The sequence below is a fragment of the Malaclemys terrapin genome, chromosome 8 (assembly GCF_027887155.1).
Source record: "Malaclemys terrapin pileata isolate rMalTer1 chromosome 8, rMalTer1.hap1, whole genome shotgun sequence".
Taxonomy (NCBI): domain Eukaryota; kingdom Metazoa; phylum Chordata; order Testudines; family Emydidae; genus Malaclemys; species Malaclemys terrapin.
Genome location: NC_071512.1, coordinates 77,641,866 through 77,659,636, shown reverse-complemented (window position 1 = coordinate 77,659,636; position 17,771 = coordinate 77,641,866). Strand labels below are relative to the sequence as shown.

At 43.2% G+C, this 17,771-nt stretch overlaps 1 protein-coding gene across 4 annotated transcripts in view; it reads right to left on the bottom strand.

Moving 5' to 3' along the window:
• The window catches only part of TGFBR3 (transforming growth factor beta receptor 3), a 174,333-nt gene that overhangs the window by 113,294 nt on the left and 43,268 nt on the right, over positions 1–17,771 (bottom strand). The window lies entirely within an intron of this gene.

Genomic DNA, 17,771 nt, shown 5'->3' with positions numbered 1-17,771 from the left:
TTCACCTCATAAGTACTGTATTGCAATCTCTATCATGCAAGTGCAATTTGCAAACCTAGAATTTTTTTTTTTTTACATAGCACTCAAAAACAAAACAAAGTAAAACTTTAGAGCCTCCAAGTTCACTCACTCGTACTTCTTGTTCAGCCTATCGCTAATACAAACAAGTTTGTTTACATTTATGGGAGATCATCTGCCTGCTTCTTATTCACCACATCACCTGAAAGTGAGAACTAGCATTCACATGGCACTGTTGTAGATGGCGCTGCAAGGTACATCTGTCACATAAGGTATATCTGGCAGGTAAAAAACTTGTTTGTCTTCGTGACTGGCTGAACAAGAAGTAGGACTGAGTGGACTTGTGGGCTCTAAAGTTTTGTTTTTGAGTGTAAGTATGTAAAAAAAATTCTACATTTGTAAGTTACTCTTTCACAATAAAGAGATTGCAATACCGTACTTGTATGAGGTGAACTGAAAGAAACTATTTCTTGTTTAGCTTTTTTACAATGCAAATATTTGTAATTATAAAAATGAGTACCATACACTTTGTATTCTATGTTGTAACTGAAATCAATATTTTTGAAAATGTAGGAAAACATTCAAAATATTTATAATAAATTTAAATTGGTGTTCTATTATTAACAGTGTGATTAAAACTGCGATGAATCACGACTATATTTTATCTCATGATTAACTGCCATAATTTTTTAATTGACAGCCCTATACATTTTACTTAATAAAAATATGCCTCGTGCAATAGATCAATCTAAATTTCATGTTAATATATCTATTTGAAACTACTATTTGACCTATATTTACTGGAAATTTAGTGGAAACAAGCACAATCAATTACAGTTAAATCATATAAAGGGATTTGTTCCACTCTTGGGAGCACACAGGAGATTGTTGTTTCTAAACATAAAGCTTTTCCTGGCATGACTTCATTTACTTTTCTCAGCATTACTAAATTCACCCTTTACAATGGCAGGACATTGTTGCCATGACATAAGGTCTCTCAGTAGTGCCTCTCTCCCCAGTCTTCCTGCAAACACACTATTCATACCTCAGAAAGGGATGGCCAGGCTGGGGCTAACTATTTCTTAAAAGACAGCTAAATAGCACCAGGTCAAATGCTGAAAATTTAAAACAATTTTTTCTCTCCTTTCCCTTTATTTTTCCATTTGCAGCTCCTCAGTACCAAAAAGAGCAATAATTTAGGGGAACACTACAAAAAGTTCTCTCACATGCATCATCTGTCCTCCAGTGGTAGAGATTTGAGGTCTGGAGCAGTTTTAATTATTTTTTTAAACAGGACACACTGTAGCCTTGATTAATTTACACATAAATACTATTGTGATAACAGCCCTTCAGATACCATTGAGTTACTCATTCTTTTTAAAAGAATCAGTCTCTTTACTTAATGGTCTAACCATTTTTCAAACGGCTTTAGAGGGCTTAGTAGTGCTTTCAATTAACTAGCTCTTACTGTACGTCTACATTGCAAAAAAGGTTCTCTTTGCTAACTAAGGTTAAAATGGCAGTGAAGACACAGCAACTCCGCTTTTAACTCTGGATAGCAGCTAAAATTAAAGCCTATATGGGAGCATGGGGTTGAACCTGAGCTGCTAACCAGAGTTGAAAGTCGAGTTGGTTTGTCTTCACCACTTTTTAACCAGAGGTGGGCAAACTACGGCCCGCAGGCGACATCCGGCCTGCGGGATTGTCCTGCCCGGCAGGGGAGGCTAGCCCCAAGCCCCTCCCCTGTTGTTCCCCCTCCCCCACAACCTCACCTCACCGCGCCGCCAGCGCTCTGGTCTGCTGCTCCTACCGGGCAGCCAGGGGCAGCGTGTCTGGCTGTGGCAGGGCTGCAAGCTTCTGCTGCTCTGAGCAGCATGGTAAGGGGGCGGGGGGTTGGATAAGGGGCAGGGGGTCCCTGGAGCAATCAGGGAACAGGGGGCGGTTGGATGGAATGGAGGTTCGGGGGGGGCAGTCAGGGGACAGGGAGCAGGGGGGGTTGAATGGGGGGTGGGAGTCCTGGGGGGGGGCAGTTGGGGCGGGGGTGCAGGGAGGGGTTGGTCAGGGGACAAGGAGAGGGGGTTGGATGGGTCGGGGGTTCTGAGGAGGGGCGGGAAGTGGGAGGGGGCAGATAAGGGGCAGGAGCCAGGCTGTTTGGGGAGGCACAGCCTTCCCTACCTGGCGCTCCATATAGTTTCGCAACACCGGTGTGGCCCTCAGGCCAAAAAGTTTGCCTACCCTTGTTTTAAACCCTAGTTAGCTACCACAAGTTAGCTAACAGTTAAGACCACAGAGGTTTTTTGGTTTACTTGTTTTTGCAGTGTAGACAGAATCTCCACAACCAACTCTCTCCCAGCTTCAAAGAAAAAAAGACTGCTTAAAAATCTAAGAATGGATGTCAGAGGTAAGAATTCTGTTCTGAATTAATTGCCTGGATTACAGATTTGTGAAAACACAATGAATTATGTTACTATTTATATGACCCAAACCACTATTTTAGAGCTTTTACAAGTGTGATTACAACTATAAATGTACTCTAGAGTTGAAAACAACTGCACATCTCCAGCTACAATTATCTTATATATCTTCTTTTCTATAATACTGGCCAAGCTGGAAGCCGAACCTAACCACCATGCCCACTTGCAGCTTTCACCAAATAATAGTTTTCTAGCAAAACAGGACTATTTCCAAAAGGAACACAAGTATGCTAGAGTAAGAATTTACTGTACTGCTCTTCAATCAACATGCAGAAATCTAGGGGAACAGTCTAAAATCACTTCATGTAAAAGTAATGGTATTGCAGCAATGAGATAGGGAAGAAAAAATATCAAATAGAAAGCATGAAGTATTAGGAGTGTAACACCATCAAACATAGGCGCCGACTCCATGGGTGCTCCGGGGCTGGAGCACCCACAGGGAAAAATTGGTTTGTGCTCAGCATCCACCAGCAGCTCCCCGCCCCCCCGTCCAACTCACCTCCGCTCCACCTCCTCCCCTGAGCACACTGCATGCCCGCTTTTCCCCCTAGCTCACAGCGCTTGCACCACAAAACAGCTGTTTCATGTGGCTGGGAGGGAGGGGAAAGGAGGGAGAACCCGGCACCCTGGGGAAAGAGGTGGGGCTGGGGCGGAGATTTGGGGAAGGGGTTCAATAGGAGCGGGGGGGGTGGAATTTAGGGGGGCTTTGGGGAAAGGATTAGAATGAAGGCGGGGAAAGGGTGGAGTCAGGGCGGAGCCGGGAGGCGGGAACACCCACCAGTGCTGGGGAAATTTGGCGTCTATGCCATCGAACCACATATATTTTAACTTCACTCTTCAGTAGAAGGAGAATCAGTCATTTCGGTCATCACTGAAGTAGGAAAGTTCACAGGTTAGAAAGCACTTATGAATAAATGGTGACTTTTTTAAAATACTTTTAAATCTCACTGGTGCAAAAGGGTTACATTTGCATTCCAGTTTTTTTTTTTTTTTTTTTTTTGCTCCTTTGAGGAGCTAGTAACTACATTCACACTGGACTCCAGTTCTAATTTCCAGTAGCTGCGGATTAAGAACTCCCCATTAGTAGGTCCTAGGTCAGGGGTGGGCAAACTTTTTGGGCCAGCAGCACATCTAGGAATAGAAATTGTATGGTGGACCATGAATGCTCACAAAATTGGGTTTGGGGTGCAGAAGGGAGTGAGGGCTCTAGTTGGGGGTGCGGGCTCTGGGGTGGGACCAGAAATGAGTTGTTCAGGGTGCGGGGGGGAGGGGGAGGGGATGCAGGCTCTGGGGTGGGGCTGGGGATAAGGAGTTTGGGGTGTAGGAGGGTGCCCTGGGCTGGAATCAAGGGGTTTGGAGGGTGGGAGAGGGATCAGAGCTGGGGGAGGTTGGGGCATGGAGAGAGACTCAAATGTGCAGGCTCCAAGCGGTGCTTACCTCAAGCTGCTTCCGGAAGCATCGGCATGTCTCTTCTACAGCTCCTACACAGAGGCGCGGCGAAGTGGCTCTGCACGCTGCCCCATCCACAGGCACCATCCCTGCAGCTCCCAGTGGAGCGCTGGAGGGTCCATTGGAGCAGGGCCAGTGGAGTGCGTAGGAGCCAGAGGGGGTCCATGCCGCTGCTTCTGGGAGCTGTGCAGTGCAGCCCCCGACCCTGCTCCCTGGCTGGAGCACCAGAGTGGGGCAAGCCCCAGACCCCATTCCCCAGTAGGAGCTCGAGGGCCAGTTTAAAACGGCTCGCGGGCCAAATTCGGCCCGTGAGCCGTAGTTTGCCCACCCCGTCCTAGGTGATAGTTACTGACACCTCTATTTTGCCTGGAAAGATCCTTCCTTAAGAAAACTGATGTAGTCTAAATTCTACTGGGATTTGTAGCGGCACAGAGTGTGTAGGCACCTGATGAAAAATAAGGCATAGCAGCATACAGAGTGTAAAATGCATATTACATCTCACTGCTGGGAGGGTCAAGGAGGAGCTGGATCACATTTTCATATTTACTCTGCGGTAGAAATGGTCCATAATACAGGGTGCCTGGGATTAAGTATATCCTCATGAAGCAAAAAACCATTACTTATCTGCATTGTAGCCGTTGTACTTCAAGATATCATGCAGATGTGTATTTCACACAGGTGCGTATGGGCTCGGCACATCAAAGCTGGAGAATTTTGCCTAGCAGTACTGTAGGGGCAGCACTCACACCTTGTGGCTGTAGGCCCTCCCTTGGCTATATGAGGTGGCACTGCCCCAACCCCTTTCAGTTCCTACTCACCGAACTTCAAGAGCATAGATTCCTATGCAGAGGGGACTGAGAGTGTGTTGTGGAACATGCATCTGCATCACATCTCAAAGAACAAAAATTATAGTTCAGTTAAGTAACTGTTTTTTATTCTTCAAGTAGATGCAGCTGGTATTCCACATAGGTGACTCATAAGCAGCTGTCGCAGGAGGTGGAGCTGGGAGCTTAGTTAAACAAGGATTGCAGAACTGCCTTCCCAAAGTTCGCATCTGTTCTAGATGCTGCAATAATGGCATAATGGTTCGTACAATTGACCAAATGCCAGCCCTGCAGATTGCTGTTTTACATCAATGTCCAATATTGACATTTCAATATTTGAGAGGGGGTGTGATCAGAGTGAAGATGCTGCTCTGCTGGGGTTGAATGTGGCTTAGGACAGAACACAGATAATACACCACCTGGTTTAAATGAAACTGAGAAACCGCATTAGATAAAAACTGAGGGTGTTGTCACAAGGTCACTTGTCTTTGAAGACCTTCATGTAAGGAGACTCTGCCATCAAAGCCTGCAACTCAGACACTCTCCTCGCAGATGTTATTGCCACCAGGACCACATTGATTTGACACAAAAGGAAGAAGATACTAGAGAGACTCAAACGGAGGTCCCATCAGAGCCAGTAAGACTGTAATATGGTCCCACAAAGAACTGGTTCTCTCAATGGCAGGTGGAGACAAAAGACTCCTTTCAAGAACATTGTTACCATGGTATTCAAAAATATCCACCTCCTATGGATGGGCAGATGAAACACTGAAATCACCACCAGATGCACCATCAACAAGCTAAGTACAAGACCTGATGATTGGAGATGTAAAAAGGATTCCAAGATGTCCTGGATATCAGCCAGCTTTGACTTAACTCCGTGGGCCAACAACCATATCGAAAAATGCTTCCATTTGGCCAAATAAGCCATTCTAGTAGAGAGCTTCCTACTATTGAGTAGAAGCTGTAATACAGCTTTTGAATATCACTCTTCCTCTTCCTGTAACCAGGCACACAGTGTCATGGAGAAAGCTGAGCTTAGGATGCAAAATCTGACCATGATGCTGGGTCACGGGGTTGGGATGAAAAGGAAGGGATTTGGAAGGCTGAATCGTTAATGCGAGACGGTCCGAGAACCAACATGGCCTCGGCCATGCCAGAGCAATGACGATGAGTCTGGCACAGTCCAATTGCAATAGGAGAATGACCTGCGGAATGATTTGGAATCAGAGAAAAAGCATACAGGAGTGCTGATTCCCAACTCAGGTGAAAAGTGTTAGCCAGGGAGCCTGGACTAAGACCCCCTTAAGGGCAAAACTGACAGCATTACTAGTTGTCTCTCATGGCAAACAGGTTGATCATCTAGATACCCCAAGCTGCAAAGGCGGATGGCAAGACACAGAGCTTCAATGACCACTCGTGACACAGGGAAAAATTCCTCCTGATGTGATCCGCAAGTTGATTCTGAACCCCAGGTAAGTGATCAGCCACCGGAATAATGCTTTACCCGATACAAAACTGCCAGAGCCTGATCATCTCCTGACACAGAACACTTGAGTGTAGTCCCCTTTGTCTGTTCACATAATACTCACTGACAATACCGCTGCAATGTATGTGAAACACTGAGCCTTTAATGTGCACTTGGAAAGTGTGACAGACATTGTAGGTGGCCCAAAGCTCCTGGACTCTGACATCAGGCAGTGAAGTTTCCTATTCTGACCACAGGCCCAGAACTTTCAGTGACCCCAGATGAGCTCCCCAGACCATCAAGGAGATGTTGTTGACAAGAGTCCTAGTCAACAAGGGCTGAAAGAAACAAACACCCTGGCATACGTTGACGTGAACTGTTCATCACCGTAAGGAGTCCAGGATCAGCAGAGGAAGTGGATCAATCCATCCAAGAGATGATGGGTTGGATAATAGACAGACAAGCCACATTTGGAGAGGGTGAAGATGCAATCTGACAAAATGGACCACTTGTGTGCATGCAGCCATGTGAGTCAGCACCCTCAGACAAACTTGAGCTGTGGGAGAGGATTGAGACTGCAGCTCCAGACAAATCTGGAAACGGTCGGCCAGCAATAATGCTCTCAAACTCAGAATCTATTAGGGCCCCAACGAACTCGCTTTTTTGAGTGGGGACAAACACTGACTTCCCATTGTTTAGGATAAGGCCCAGGCAATTGAGTCAGTGTAGTGTGACATGTACATGAGAGAGGATTTCTTCCCTGGACTTGCCTTTCAGTCACCAATCATCCAATACAGCAAGATATGAATTCCTTTCAGCCTGTGGTAAGCCATCACTGCAACTACAATTTGTTAAAGTGCTGGGTAGCAGAGAATAGACAAAAGGGAGTACGGTGTACTGATAGCGCCAGTTCACCATGACAAACCAGAAGACTTTCCTGTGGCTCGGGAGAACCACTATGTAGAAATAAGTATCTTGAAGGCCCAGGGTAGCAAGCCAGTCATTGTGATTTAACATGGGGAGGACCAGTTGCTAGGGTGACCATCTGGAATCCCACAAACCTAATGTATTTGTTGAGGTGCGGAGGTCAAGAATAGGTCTCACCTCTCCCTTGGATTTGAGAACCAGAAAGTACCAAGAATAAAACCCCCAATCCCGCTGCTGCAGACGAACCTCCTCCACAGCTCCCAAAGCTAGCAGAGACTGAATCTGCTTGAGGAGCAGTGTCTAGGAAGAGGAGTCCCTGAAGAAGGATGGGGAAGGAAGGTAGGGAGGAAGGATGGAAAAAAAACTTGATGGCATAACCTGATCTGACAGTGCTCAGGACCTAGTTGTCCGTGGTAACTGAGTCCCAAACACTGTAAAACTGAGCCAGCCTATCCCTGAAAGGGGGGACGGGTATGTAGAAATCATGACTGGATCACTGCCCCAGACACAGCCAAAAACAGTCACTCAGTAGACAGTGGGGAGGACATGAGTTGATTGGCTGAAACTAGAACCAGAAGGCCTTTGCCTCTGAGATCTAAGACTCTTTCTGGGGTATTCCCACTACTTTGCAGGAAAGGAGGACTGCCCTATGAAGTGCCAAGAGCAGTACTGCAGTTGCTGACTGCCATAATGGTGCTTTTGTACCACCTCAGGATACACCCCTAAAGAATGCAGCATGGCTCACAAATCTTTAAAAGAGTGCAAGTTCTCATCTATCTTATCTGAGAATAGCACCTGAACGTAGAAGGAAAGGCCCTCAATAGCCTGTTGCACCTGAGAACCAATGCCTGAATTCTGCAGCCATGGCACCTTCCTCATGGTCACAGCTGAGGCCATAATTCTGGCCAATGTATTCGTCATATCCAATGCTGACTACTGAGATTTGACCACCAAACAGCCTTCAACCAGAAAAGCATTCTGGAGGCATCCAGCAACTTGTCTGCAAATATAGATAGGACAGTCCAATTAACAGAAGTTATATTTGTATAGCAACACTTGTTGGTTCATGATACACATTTTCAGGAAGAAGAGGTATAAATTTTTCTCCCGAGTAAGTCCATCTTCTTGGACTCCTTTTCCTTGAGAGTAGATTGATACCTACCCTGTCAAGCCCTATCGTTCGCTGCACTCATAACAAGAGAATTAGAGACTGAGTGAGAATAGAAACTCACAAAACCCTGCATAGGGATGAAAAAGCACTTCTCCAAATGCCTGGCAGCACAGAAACCCTTGCAATTGCAGGTTCCAGGACAGTGTCATTAATAGGGAGCACTGTACTCTCCAGCACAGACAATTGGAGAATGTTGAGAACTTGTGCATATTCTCCTGTAAAAATTCTGCCTGGATGCCCAAGGAAGCAGCCATAAGCTGCAAAAGGTCCTGGTATGCCTTGACATTCTCAGGTACTGAGGGAGAAGAGGAATGTGGTACCATTGAATTGTCAGGAGACGACAAAGAAACAGTCAAATGTACCAAATGCTGTATTTAAAGAAAACCTTCCAACTTTCCGGGGAAAAGAAGGCAGAATGGACTTTCCTGAGACTTCAAGCAGTAGTTCCAAAGTAGAGATCTGAACGTCCTTCACAAAATTTGTAAACCTAATATTCAAGTGTCTGATTTTTCCATTTTAGGATATGAATAATTCCTGTGAATCTTAATAGGATTATTCCTGTGCAAATACTCTACAGTGGGAAACTTAGACCCTTGTTCTTTGGGGAGACTCAGAGTAGAGCAAACAGCTGCCTTGGACCCCACTGGACTTTGTCTCCATCTATAGTAAAGACATGTGACTGTTTGCTTCAGCTGTAATGCAATACAGAACTAAAAAAATATGCTCTGATTGGTCCAACATTTGCCTGAAATAACAAAAAAGGTTTTCATTCCAATTGGCATTTTGAGCCTCCTGCTGGAAGGAGCCATCCTGATTAAAAGAGAAGTCAAGCTGTGTTACTAGTGAGATGGGAGCCCAAAGTAGGAATACAAGCTGGTTTCCAAACTGCTGTAATAGTGTTTTAACAACCCAACTCAAATAACTCTATATGGATTTATGACATTTATACTACACTTTTGAATCACTTTATCTTAAAGTTTACATACATTTTGCTTGCTGGACTCTTTGTTAACTGAGTTGGTGAAATCCATGTTTCATCATTTACTGTTGTTCTGGAAAAGGCCAAATGGTAATTTGCTAACAAAATACCCATATCAAACATGATAATGAGAGTGAAACAACATCACATTTACCATATACAGAATAGTGAAAACAAGTAGCATGAGTCATCTGATTCAAATCAATTTAACATACTGGTCTGATTGTGGCAGGTGTGGTGATGTGTAGTCTGTTGCCTCAAATGTGAAAGGAGAGAGCTTTTGAGAGGGGAAAAAAAGGATGTGTTCTCTATAAAGAAAAGAAGTACCTCTGATTACACAGAGATTTTGGAAGTACGTTACACTGAACTGCAGATAGCTTTAATCCATAAAAAAGTACTTTTCCTACCCTACCATAGGTAATATCTCAGATTCACAAATCATAGAGCCAGAAGGTACCACTGTGATCATCTAGTCCAGTGGTTCTCAACCTTTCTAGACTACTGTAACCCTTTCAGGAGTCTGATTTGTCTTGTGTACCCCCAAGTTTCACCTCACTTAAAAAGTACTTGCTTAGAAAGTCAGACATAAAAATACAAAAGTGTATCAGCACACTATTACTGAAAAATTGTTTACTTTCTCATTTTTACCATATAATTATAAAATAAATCAACTGGAATTTAAATATTGTACTTACATTTCAGTGTAGAATAATAGTATATAGAGCAGTATAAACAAGTCATTGTCTGTATGAAATTAAGATTGTACTTACTTCGCTAATGCTTTTTATGTACCCTGGTGTAAAACTAGGCAAATATCTAGAGGTGTTGATGTACCCCTTGGAAGACCTCTGCATATCCCCAGGGGTACACGTACCCCTGGTTGAGAACCACTTTCCAACCAACTGTAAAACACAGACTGTAGGACTTCACACTCCTGTTTGAACTAGATGCTTTTAGAAAAGCATCCAATCTTAATTTAAAAATTGCCTACGATGGGCAATCCACCAAAGACCCTTGGTAAATTGTTCCTGTGGTTAATCACTCACACTGTCAAAAACATATGCCTTATTTCCAGCCTGCATTTGTCTAGCTCCAACTTCCATCCACTGAATCTGTTATACCTTTGAAGAGTCTTCAATCTACCAGACAATCTATCAGTTTTTCCCCATGTAGGTACTTATAGACTGATCAAGTGAGCCCTTTAGTTTCCTTAAAAGAAGGTATAGAGATTGTGCTCCTTGCGTCTTTCACTACAAGGCATGTTTTCCAATTCTTTAGTCATGCTCATGGCTCTTCTCTAAACCGTCCCAAATTTATCCACTTCCTTCTTGAACTGTGGAGACCAGAACTGGGGACAATATTCCAGTAGTGGTTGCACCAGTGCCAAATACAGAGGTAATATAACATCTCGCCTTTTCTACTCAAGATTCCTGTTTATACATCTCAGGACTGCATTAGCCTTTTTGCTGCAGCATTTCACTGAGAGCTCATATTTAGCTGATTATCCTCCATGATCCCCAATCCTTTTCTGAGTCACTGTTTCCCAGGACAGAGTCTACCATCTTGTATCTCACTATTCTTTAATTTACACTAGAGGCCCATTTAGCAGAGTTTTCCATACTATCTGTCTAGATAAGTGTGTTTTGCTTATCTTATCTTCTTTCTATTTCTGTAACATCAATACATTTACTTTTATTTAAGCCAAATGTCATACAATTGTAGATATAAGGTGGCAACAATCTCTGGCAGGTGTCTTGGAAAGATACTGAACTTTGATCTTGGATAAAACTGACTCAGTAATGAGTGGCAATCTCAATACAAGGCCAGGGGCCAAGTGGCTTGTGATATCCCCACCAAGAACACTGCCACAAAGGGACTGACAAGGAAAAATATGGGTACCAGAAAATTTAAGCAATGTGAACATTAGTAGGTTCAGTGCATGGGCTTTGCAATCTGTTTAAATTAACACCACACATTAACATTTTCCTTCTGTTACGCTAATAACGAAGAGATCAAGAAACTCTCTCACTGGCCCTAGGTTAAGAAATGCCAGCTCTAATTATAAACCGAAACAAATACGTTTCATAATATTTCCAAAAGGTCAAGGGCTTCATACCTTGAACTTCTAAAGTGTTTTGCCTCAGCAAAATGGGTGCAGGTTTCTAAAGCCATCACTCATTTAAAGGTAATTTTGAGATAAATGCTTTGCACAAACATGACTGACTATATTCTCCTTTTTTACAACCTCTTATTGTTACAACCACTAATTTACAAGGCAAAAGAAATATAGGCGTTTAAAGAGTTTGCCCCTTAGGCAAATAATTCAATGGTTTTAAATTTAAAGACTTCCAATTAATTTCTATTTACCTAAAGCAGCATGTTTCTTTTGAGGGCTAGATATTAAAAACACCCTTCATAATTAATTACCTCTTCATAAAAAAACCCAAGCATGAGCAACATATTGTTAAACATACTAGATGGCAAAGAAACAAAGGGTGAAAAAAGGGTGACTTACAGTAGTGAATCCAAGCACTAACCTAACCTTGGAATACGTACAGCATATAGAATGTGTACAGTTTATAACTTTAGCACACACTTGTTGTCCTTCCATTTTTTTTTAAATTAATGGCCCCTGCCATGGAATGTGATGCTATTCATGAATGGGAAGTGATACGGAGCAAGCTTAATTAGTATACTATTTCACAATGATTTGATTAGGCTGCACTAAAAGAATGCTTGGCTTAGCAGCACTTTCATAACCATGGGTCTGTCAGAAGGGACCATCATGATAACCTGGTTTGACCTCTTGCACCTTGCAGGCCACAGAACCTCACCCACCCATTCCTGTAATAGACCCATAACTTCTGGTTGAGTTACTGAAGTCTTGAAGTCTTTTTAAATCCAGATTTGAAGTTACAGAAAATCCACCATTTACCTAGGTCAAACCCAGGGGCGGCTCCAGGCACCAGCACACAAAGCTGACCAAAGCCTGACTGTCATGCTTGGGGCGGCAAAATACATAGTGCCGCCCCTGGTCAAACCAGCAAGTGACCTGTGCCCCATGCTGCAGAGGAAGGCAAAAAAAAAAAAAAAATCCAAAATCCTAGGGTCTCTGCAAATCTGGCCTGGAGGAAAATTTCTTCCTGATCCCAGATATCACAATCAGTTAGTCCCTGAGCAGGTGGGTGAGACCCACCAGCCAGACACTTGGGAAAAATTCTCTGTAGTAACTCAGAGCCCTCCCCATCTAGTGTCCTGTCTCCAATGGCTGGAGATATTTGTTAATAGCAGTCATGGATGGGCCACATGCCATTGTAGGCAGTCTCATTAAACCATCCTTTTTCACAGCTGCATCACATTGATGGCTCATAATCACCCTGTGGTTGACCAATACACCCAGATCTTTCTTCTCCTCTGTCCCTTCAACTGACATATCCCCAGCTTATAGCAAAAGTTTTTGTTGTCAGTCCCTAAGTGCAGGACCTTGCACTTTGCATTACTAAATTTCATCCCATTTTTATTACTCCAGTTTTCAAGGTCATCTAAATCAGGGGTTCTCAACCAGGGGTACATGTACCCTGGGCGTACAAAGAGGTCTGCCAGGAGGTACCTCAATTCAGGAAGGTATTTGCCTAGTTTTACAACAGGCTACATAAAAAGCACCAGTGAAGTCAGTACAACTAAAATTTCATACAGACAATGACTTGTTTATACTGCTGTATATACACTATACACTGAAATGTAAGTACAATATTTATAATCCAGTTGATTTATTTTATAATTCTATGGTAAAAATAAGATCAGCAATTTTTCAGTAATAAGGTGCTATCACACTACCGTATTTTTGTGTCTGATTTTGTACGCAAGTTATTTTTAAGTGAAGTGAAACTTGCTATGCAAGGCAAATCAGACTCCTGCAAGGCATACAGTAGTCTGGAAAGGTTGAGAACCACTGATCTAAATCTTTGATGATATTCTGGTCCTCCTCCAAATTGGCAACACCTCAACTTTGTGTCATCTGCAACTTTATTAGCACACTCCCACTTTTTGTGCTAAGGTCATTAATGAAAATGTTAAATAAAATTGGCCCCAAGACCAATCTCTGAGAAACTCAATCAGTAACCTCCCTCCAGTCAGACAGTTCACCTTTCACTATGACCCACAGTAGCCTCCCCTTTAATCAGGTCCTTACCCACGCTTCAATTCTGGTATTAATCCCCATCTTCCACCTTTCAATTCTCGTATTAATCCCTATCATCTTCAATTTAACTAATAATTTCCCATGTGGGAAATGCCTTACTGATGTCCAGGTAGATTAGATCTGCTACATTTCCTTTGTCTAGAAGATCAATTATCTTCTCAAAGAAAGATCATGTTGATCTAACACAATATACCATTTGTAAAACCAAGTTGTATTTTATCCCAATAACAGTTTACCTCTATGTCCTTAATTACTTTCTCCTTCAAAATTTGTCATAGCAGACCCAGTTACAATTATTATTTTCAAAGGTTTTGAACATAGTTTGGTGCACATCCAATAGCTTCTGTATATTAAACAGAACCAGAAATTGGGGAAAACTAATTGAATTAACTGAAGAATTTCATACATACTAAAGGGGCTGCTAACAACACCCATTACTGTTCATAACTTCCCCTCCCACCCCCCATCACAAAAAGGCCCCACTGAAATTAAAATCTCAATTATATTAGAAATGTGGGTTTCGGAAGTACTCTTCTGCAGCAATAGCCAGGAGCACCAGGGCAGGAATTGGCCCAGCCAGATCCCCATGGAAATTAGCAGGACAAGCTCTCCACCTCCAGTCATGAGGCCCTAGTAGTCCCCCTTCTCCAGCCATATGAGCTGGGAGATGAAAGTAGGACCTCCCGGGGGAGGAGGGGAAGCCATCCCTCCCCCATATACTCATGATGTCAGCAAACTGCTCTATATGTTGTGAAGTCTGAATGCTATTTTCTGTCTGCTGACTGGCTATGTGCCTTGATCTCCTTCCCACTTTCCTTTCCCTCGAAGTCCCTCACTTTCCTGACTTCTCTCCCTTTTCTTTCCATTTCCTCTACTCTCCCCTCCCTTTCCTCTCCACTCATCTCCTCCCCCAGACCTCATTTACTCACCCCAGCCTCTATAATAAAAGACAAATGAATAGGATGACGAAATAGAACCAAGTCAGGAACCCATCACCACCCTGATCCCTCTGCTTATACATTGCACCCCTTATCACCACCACACTTTATGTCATTTTTTATGGTAAGCACTCTGTGGCAGGGATCACATCTTATGTGTTTCTACTGCGCCTAAAGCTGGACCCCATGTACTAGACTGAGATCTTTGTGCACTATCAAAATAAACAAATCATTATTTTAATAAACATATACATGAAGCATCTCATCTCAGAAATTCTTTGCACCTCTGCACAGTTATTTGGTTTAGTTTTATTATTATTATCTTTGAAACTTGTTTTGGAATAATAGTATAAATTCTAACAAATTGGTCTTTAAATTATACTCTGCTTTGAGGGCCTTTTTACAATTCTTCGTTCTAGGAAGTCTGTTTTATTAAAATTCCAAAAGCAGAGCAAAGCATAAACTATTGTTATCCATACATGCAGCTAAAGTTACTATCCAGCTTTGCTTCTGTGTCTTGATAACTACCTATGAATTGATTATTTTTGATAAATGTTTGCAGATACCTGTATGTTTAAGGAAATGTAAGATGAATCGTCATCGAAGGCTTTGTCTGGGTCCCAGCCAATAAAGTTATGGCATTTTTTAGATCTTGCATTCCATGGGCCAAATACCACATGGAAACAACTAGCCCAGACTCTTGTGTCCATGAAGATCCTACTGCACAAATGGGGTCTATATGAATAAGGTGCTCAGCATAGATACATCTGATATAAAGTATTGACTTCAGGATTTGGCTGCGATACAGTTCACATGTTTGCTGGACCCTAGATTGGTTGAACTGCAAGTATATTACCATGATTTGAATTATCTGTGGGAAATGAAATTGCTTGGTCTGTGTGTGGACACTGTGGCTCATTGAAAATTAATTTTCATTTTCTGAACACAGGTATCAAGACCATCACAAAAGGTGGAGGAGGGACTTGAACTAGGAGTCTCTCACAGCCAAGGTGAGTACACTAACCACTAAGCTAGAAGTTAGGAGGAAAGGAATCTTTATCCTCCTTCCCCACCCCACTGTGTTGTGTAAGCTCACCTATTGGGGCCTGATCCAGTAGGTGAAGTCAGAGCATGCATACCAGATTGGGCCCCGCAGAGTAGTTAGGTGTAGGAACACCAGTCTTGCCCCAGTTCATGAATCACTCAGGGACTTAGGTGTCTAGATGAAAAGCAGGGGGCTGTGATGTGCATGCCCAGAGGCAGAAAAATAGGCATTTACTGCAAAAAGTTTAGGCACCTACAGGGCTAGGCGGCAGCTGAGCTGGGGTTTTGTGAATCCCAGCAGGGCCTAGTTCTGGGATTTAGGCACGTAAAGTGGCAGTTGGATGCTCAAGTCTTTTTGTGAATCTAGCTTAGTCCTTAATCAGGAAAGACTCTTGCTGAAGTTCATAGAGATTTTCCAGAGAAAGGACTAAATGAAAATTGAGAAAGGATGGTCCTAATGAATTTGGGAGTGGATCTTTTATGCAAATTTATAAGGAATAACTCATACCTCATGCAGATGGCAACCCCATGCAAGAGGATTTGGCCATAAACATCCAAATCTTGCTTGCTTTTTGCCCTTTTTTATTTTTTGTGCTCAGTAGAGAAACGGTCACAGCTAACATTACTTTGAAGACCTATTTATTATAAAATACGGCAGAATAAGGTCACTTCTCTAAGATTCAAGTATGAGAGGGGTAACCGTGTTAGTCTGAATCTGTAAAAAGCAACAGAGGGTCCCGTGGCACTTTTAAGACTAACAGAAGTATTGGAGCATAAGCTTTCGTGGGTGAATGCCCACTTCATCAGACGCAGGCTCTCTCTAAGATTGAAGTTATTCATATTTTGAAGGTAACCACGACAAATGTAAACCATGCAGTTTACACAAAATGTGCAAATGAAACTTCAGTTTGGGGCTGTGCCCTAAGGTTACCAAAGGGGAAAAAAAAGAAGAGAGAAACCGATCCTGAAAGCAAACCATCTAGGGAAGAAGAAACTGATTGATGTGCTCTCTTTCCATCTGCCCTGATCTATGTTTTGTTTAGGAATTTCTCTGTTAAACATTAAGCATGTATTTTTCTTCATTCTCTGACAAACATGTGCCCTGTTACCAGCAACTCCCATCTCCCCTGCCCCCAAAAAAGTGGACAAATTATTTTTTTGTTCCTGTTTTCTTTCTTTCCTTCTTTCCAAGTGCCCCCTCCCTTTTAACTATATGCTGTTTTCCATATTACTGGATTTGTCTTGTATTGTTCTGAGATAGTGATATTTAAAGAAGCCAGAAATGTAGCTCGGCAAGAGTTAACTGACTATTTTGTTAATGCATTGACCAGCTGTTTCTTGTTAGCTGTAACAGAAGAGAGCGTGCACATTGGTGGCGAACTGTTAAACTCATTTTCCACAATACTAAGAAGTTAAAAACAATTCAAGTCCAGGATAGCAGTGTGCTGTACTCCCAAATCAGTATTAGCCACAAAAGGAGAACTGATGTGGTCTTCCTATGAAAGCACAATGGTCCTTCTCCTTGAAAAATCTGTCATGCCATTTTCTTCATTAAGGGGAAGCAGGGAAGGGAGTTAATTTATTATCTAAATCATATGCATCTAATAGAGATACATGTATTATAAAGAATGTATCCCAATGATCACTGCAACTTGGATAAACACCTAACGGAAACATAAAACTGATTAAAGTTTAATTGAAAACACAAATGTCCACAAACAGTATATTAGAAGTTCATCTTTTGCTAAGACCTGGTTAAAACGGGAGGTCTATTCCTGCACTGATTAGAGAATAACTCTTTCTCGTTATGCTGTTTTAGCGAGCAAAGTGTATTTATTCTCACTTGTCTTTGATTAGAATTATTTAGAACTAAAAAGGTCTCCAAAATGTATGTTTTGGTAGGGTTACCATACGTCCGGATTTTCCTGGACATGTCCGGCTTTTTGGGCCTCAAATCCCCATCCGGGGGGAAATCCCAAAAAGCCGGACATGTCCGGGAAAATAGGGAGGGAGGGCCTGGCGGTGCTCGGCCGGGCCGGGGGCTGGTGCGGTGCTCAGCCGGAGCCAGGGGCACGGGCACTTGGCCGGGGGCCAGCGCGGTGCTCGGCCGGGGGCTGGTGGCGCAGTACTGGGCCGGGGGCCAGCGGCGCGGTGCTCGGTCGGGGGCGTGGGCACGTGGCCGGGGGCCGGTGCCCCAGGGCCCGAGCCAGGCGGGAGACGCCGGGGCCAGAGCCTCTTGGCCTGGGCCGGCCAGCCGCCAGAGGAAGCCGCTCGGACA